Consider the following 6,629-nt stretch of genomic DNA (forward strand, 5'->3'; position numbering starts at 1 on the left):
GTTTAATTTATAAATAATTAAAATAAAAATACACAATTTATTCTGAAAATTTTATACCAAAAAATAAATCAACTAATTATATTACAAAATATATAAGTTAAGACATTCAAAAAAAAAATCAATAACGGGTATTTCCCTCTATGGCGTTTATAACGGTTTGACAACGAGACCTTATACTGATAATTAGGGTCCTTATTTGATCTTGGTCTATCTGACCCCAAATTTTTACCAATCTCAAATAAAGGTCATTCAAGTTGTTTGGGGGTCCTGGCAACTATCGCAATCGTCGCCCCCACGATATACCACATGTGCTATATTGGATTGATAATTGGGCTTCTGGATGGCCAATCCATGGTAGCGATTTAGCGACTTCTTTAAGGTACTACCCTTGCCACGCGTGATCGTGCATTATAGTGCATAAGCAGGAAATAATCTCCAACATATGGGGCGAATGAGACCACATGATCTTCTAAAATGTCTGTAATGTACATCTGTGCAGTAAGCCGTCCTCTATCTACAAGTACTAATTCTGTGAGGCCCTCCATATGGATCCTTCTCCGCACCATTATTGACCCGCTACCATAACTAACGGTTCCCACTATATTGCACTGCGCATATCGTTCTTCTGGCCTTCGGTACACTCTATTACGTCTATCGTCAGAAAAAAGACAGTATCTGGATATCATCGCTAAACATAACCTGTGCCCAAGCTTAATTTTCCCAACCAACGTGTTCACGAGCGAATTATAGTCTTCCTCTCCTATGCTCTCTGGTGCGTAATGGACCAGTAGCTGCTCTAGCAGGTCTTATATTGGTCTCCGCTAGCCCTCTCCTAATCGTGTTTTGACTTATTCTAAAAATTGTAATGCTCGAGGAACTCATTTTGTAAGAAGTGATAGTCACAAATCGTTGCCTCAAGGTACGAATTCGTAGAGATCAGTCTTCAGCAAAGGTTGAAGCTTTTCTACGATCTTAGCCTGGTCTTCCAATGTTACTAATGAGATAGTTGACTGATTAACATTAAATCTTTCAGCATGCTAAATTTGGGTATACTCTTCTTCGTAAAGAGTAACAACTTTAGCATAGTCAGCATCTGACAAATTACGATTTTCTCATTGCGGTGGATTCAGTTTGTAAGAACTTGAAGATGAAAAGTTAGAATCACGTCGAGTATCGAAACTGACTGAATTACTAAAGTAAAACGCATCAAATTCTGAATGCAGCAATATCAACACTATTTATCTGTGTTCGTTTTTATTTATCTCTAAAGAGGTATGCGTTTGTTTACAATTCATCGAAAATCAACCGTTAATAGTCCTGTTACAATGCAATATTTAAAATGAAACATTTTTTTAAATTATGCGTTAATTTTGGAGCGTAGTGTCAAATACATTATTTCTCAATCATTGTTTCATCATCAAAATGTCACAAGTTAATGTCACAAATCTTACATGGACCAGTTAGAGCGTTATCTCTCGTGTCTGTTATTATGAAACCGAAAGCATACGAGAATGGCATTAGGTCCCTTACAAATAACCACTTCTCGTATTGACCAATATGTTCAATTGGAAGGTCAAAGAAATTATACTTTTCCTTAATTAATCAATCAGAACTGTTTACCAATTAATTACTTATCCCCCCGATGATCATCATATGACTATTTGAAGTAATTTGATCAGTAGAATATTTAGATAAAATTCTCTACCTGAAATAAGTACACTACCTGACTAGCATGAAAGCACACCACATGATTCTTGGACGCATAGTCAATAGAGAAATGTCTTATTTAACGATGTATGCAACTGGAACAAGATCTGTCGAATCGAACCTATCAAATACAGGAAGTTCACAGTAATAGAAAAGGCACATTAGTGGTGTGTATAGGAATTTCCCTCCATGGTTTTTTATCAGGCAGTAATTATGTTAGAAATGACCTAGAAGCTGTTGGTATTCCATGCAGAGATACCGTTGATCTGGGCTACATACAGCAAGAGTAAAGAGATATTTCCTGAAAATCTGCTTCCAGTTCTTCCATTTACTCTTACCCCGTGGATTATTTGTCGAAAGAGTAAATCATGCCTCATCTGAGAACAGTGCAGTACTCTAACGGGTATATTGCGGTGTGCTCTTGCAAATATCGCAGCATAGTGTTGCCTGGTTAGCTGTTGACCGGTTGGCTCTTCTTCTTTCGAGGTGTTGTCGTCTGGTATCATTTTCACTAAGGAAGAAACAACTCGGCATTAACGAAAAATAATGCGAGGGAAAACAAACTGGCCGAGCACCCGGGTAATTAATTTAGTAGTGCCATCAATTACTAGTGTTGTAATCAGATACCTGGTCGAAAGATTCAAATATTTTACAAAAATTACACTATAACTATTTTCTACCAGTTAATTCTTTAACGGTTAAAACGTTAATCTTGTAGTACAGTGTTATTTGCTGAGCCGTGAACCAGTTGTTGCTCTCGCAGGTCTTAAATAATGTTCTTTGAGACTTAATAGTCTAATCATTCATCTTTATCTAAAGACCTCTTCTTAATTGATTTTGTGAGTTTCTAGCTGTTATTGCACAGTGTGAGTAAGATGGTATTATTTTGTGAGGTCCTAAGTTGATCCTTTATTTTTATAGAGGAATACGAATATAACTTTTGCATCTTAAAGAAGTCCGGGAAGAACCGTGTGGTTCATACTGTAATTTCCTAGGTTAAAAAGAAAATTAAAAATTAAGTTCTTAACTTAAGGCATACCTTCAGATGTGATTTTTTCCAATAAAATACACGTCCAAAACGGCAATAAATCGATACCTAAAGTACACTCATTATTATTAGTATCATATAGCAGTACTTGTCTCGTCCACTGCTGGACATTAACCTCTCTTAACTTAAACCAGTTTGCTCGGTCTTGATCATCTTGGATCGAGTTTGATCTTGATGTTTGAGATCGATCATCTTTAAATCGTCTATCCTCTCTTTCTATGTGCTTGATCTCTGCTACGCTATTCTATTTCCTCCTTGTCCATCTGTTATCTGACATTCTTGAGATTTGGCCAGCCCTGTTCCATTTTAAGTGTGTACTTCTTTTATTCCGAGATAAAATTTGGAATGAAAAACTAAAACACAACAAAGTGTACATAAAATTGGTCCGACAGAGGACACAACAAATATAATTTTTCTCTTGTGGGGCGGGGTCACCCGGTCTCATTTCCGACCTACCAGGGTAGATTCCTTCTCTTCCTTTGTTTTCTTTTCCTTCCTCTGAAGCTTTCCCAATCCATCCTTAAGTAAAGAAAATCTTTCTTCTTCGTAACAGCACTGAGATGCATCAAAAAAATAGACTGAGATTTGCAGCTTGCACAAAGTATACATATCTGGCAAGAAGAATACCGAAAGTCAGTCGAAAAATAGTGAAAACAGCAAGGCCATTAAGAAAATAAACAGTATTTTTAAACATGTTTGAACTATTCTGCCTGAGAGGTCTAATAAAAGTAAAAATGTTTCAGAACATCTACTTCATGTATTTTCATTACGTTAACAAGAAGGAGGTTGGAGTTCCGCGTCAGCTTTCACCAAGTCAATACGTGGTTGCTCTCTGTCCTTTCCTTTCCTTCTAAACCAATTCCCAGGCCCCTTCCCACCCATAGCCGATGGTTAGCTGATTCTATTCACGCCGGTATCCAGGCCGGACTACTGTGCTCCAAAAGTGAGAACCCCTAACTTTACTACACAGTGGGGTATAGGTATAAAAGATTAAAATAGAACCCTTTTCTCGTTGTACATATACTAGTAATAAGGACAAAGAAATTGGTTTCAACGACCATAACCGCCGCCTGAGGGAACTCTTCCAGAGGGATTTCAGACAAAAAAAGAAGATGAAAAAGGAGGTTAAGCAAACTTTCAAGATTTTATCACTGTCATTTATGTTCCACTGTTCACTTATAGATGGGGTTACTATATGCATGTTGCCTTGAAGCACATAATGTAGAAATGAATATATTCTACTAATTGTAATTGTATTTTACTCTTCCCGATGGTTGTCCAACAAATACGATATTTGTGCTATCTTAATACTATAATAGATTCCTAGATGAACTATGCACGTTTTTTTTTCCAAAAATTTCAAATAAACAAGTCCTATATAGATAATATTTAAAAAAAGAACTTAGATAAAAACTTTCTTTTAATTTCAAATTTTCTTTGAAAGTTTTTATCTTCGATTTGTTTTGCACACTATTACCGGACAAACATATCTTTGTCCAGTAAATACTTACCTTTAATGACCAATACTGCGCAAGATGCTTAATTTTTAATACAGCTTCTTAGTGGAGAGAAACCATGAATACAGCAGGACGAAGAAAAAGTAAAGATTAAAGAAAGAAGGAATAAATGCTCATATATTATTAAAACTTTTGTAAATAGTACATAATACATTAAATTATTGATAGACAACAAAGTTGCTTGCGCATTATTGGTAAGATTACTTTTACTATAACATAATCATGTCTTGGTATATGTCTCCTGGTTTTTTTGAGCTGTAAAAGTGCTGCATTTTTCGTTTGCTTTTACCAAGGCAAGATAAACAGGGTAAATTAAATTTGATTTTTACATTAAACAAATTTAATCCACCGTGTAAAGTCTTATACTAAAACCTAAATATAAAACGTCATTAAAATTTCATCTTATACACACCCCTCCATTTCTTTTTTATGTATGATAAAAACTAGTATTACCTTATTATTAAATAAATAAATAAATAAAAACCCACTCTCAATGTGAACTGTATATAATACAATTATTATTTAAATTTAAAAAAAAAAATAAATAACGGTAATTAAAAATGAGTATAAAAAAATATAATAGATAATAAGAGAAGAAAAACTGTTATAATTACATTTTATTTTTTGTTATATTTTAGTGACACAATGTTTATGTATAATATATTCTTAAGGGTTAGATTTTGGCCTCGGCAAGCTGATACGACACGAGGTTAAATACACTGGAAATTATTGATTTTAAATAAAAATAATTGAGTTTAGATGGGTTTGTTTTATTTCAATTTCCTGGGAATAGGTCTGTCTATTCTCGAAACGAACATTATTTTTGAAAAGTTTCAATTTATCACCAAAATGCAGGAAGCAGGGAAATTTTACCATAATACTTCATGCTCTTGTCAAGCCCTGTAACAATGACATTGCAAATGAAGGGTATAGGCTAAAAAGAAAGAATGTCAATTTTTGCTCATTTTGAGCTGTTTAGTCCGTTCAACTTTTAACAGATAGAAGTACCACGTAGTAACATTATACAGGCGAAAAAAGGAAAGACCACGAGATCAACAATTTAAATTAGGCTATACTGGGTAAAAGGAAGAGAGTCCGCGATCCAAATGCCAAGAAGGGAGAACGTCACAAATGCACAGCTGCACTTGCTTTTATTTTCTGGTTGTGTTTACCGGTTCTGGTGTTTATTTGTTGTTTGTCAAACTTGTAGAAATATAATTAAAAATTCGTGCCGCGTTGTAGTGCTAATAAACAGCAATTTCTATTATATTTATACGTATCCCAGTCCTCCCGATCCTTACTAGCTCTAAACTTATTTAGAACCCTATTAAGAAGCTTTTGCATAAACCTGATGTCGGGGGTTATCCAGGGGCTATATGGTTTTCTTTTATTATTAACCCTCTTTAATAGTGCATGTATGTCTAGGATATTAAGTATCGATTGTGTGAAAAAATCAACCTTAGAGTCAATTTCAGGCATGATATACATACTATGCCATGGTATTAACTCCAGATCAGACCAAAAACGTAAATGTTCAATATTATGAAGGTTTCTATATTTAAAACTAAAGCTTTGTGGCTGAGAAGTATTAAAATTAATTTCACAAAAAACCAACAAGTGATCCGATACCTCAACATCCCTAACAACACAAGCCTCTATGAGGTCAATAATCACTCTTGTCGGCTCTGATATGAATTGTTTTAAACCATAAACTTCAGTAATTTCAAACAATGAAGTATTTACATTTGGATTAAAAATATTTATGTTAAGGTCGCCAAGAAGTATTATGTGCTCATAGGCAGCATAAAAATCAACCAGAATGTTATCCAGAGAGGAATAAAAAAGGTGTAGTTCACCGTTAGGTGGACGATACATGTTTCCAACAAGAATTGTTTGTCATTTATCATATTTAGCTCGATCCAAATTTGTTCAAGAAAAGCTGCAGATTCTCTATGCAAAATACGAAAGTTAAAAGTGAATTTAATGTGACGGAGTCTATTGTACAACCGCACATTGTATCTTATAGATCTTTAAAAGACATAAACCTAAACAACTTTCAAGAGGATTTGGAGGCTGTTCCATTTCATTTAATATATGAATTCGAATCCATAGATGATAAGATACATTTTTTAAACAATAACTTACTCAAATTGTTCGACAAGCATGCGCCTATTAAAACTATAGTTGTTCGAAAAAAAAAGATTCTCCGTGGCTGACAGATAATAATAAACTATTGCAAAAATTAAGAAATAAGGCATTAAAGGGTTTTAAAACAACTAAACTGCCAGCTAAATGGAATTATTACAAACAGCTTAGAAACTATACAACAACAGCGATTAGAGCGGAAAAAAGGGCTT

Source organism: Anthonomus grandis, chromosome 11 (genome assembly GCF_022605725.1).
Source record: "Anthonomus grandis grandis chromosome 11, icAntGran1.3, whole genome shotgun sequence".
NCBI lineage: Eukaryota > Metazoa > Arthropoda > Insecta > Coleoptera > Curculionidae > Anthonomus > Anthonomus grandis.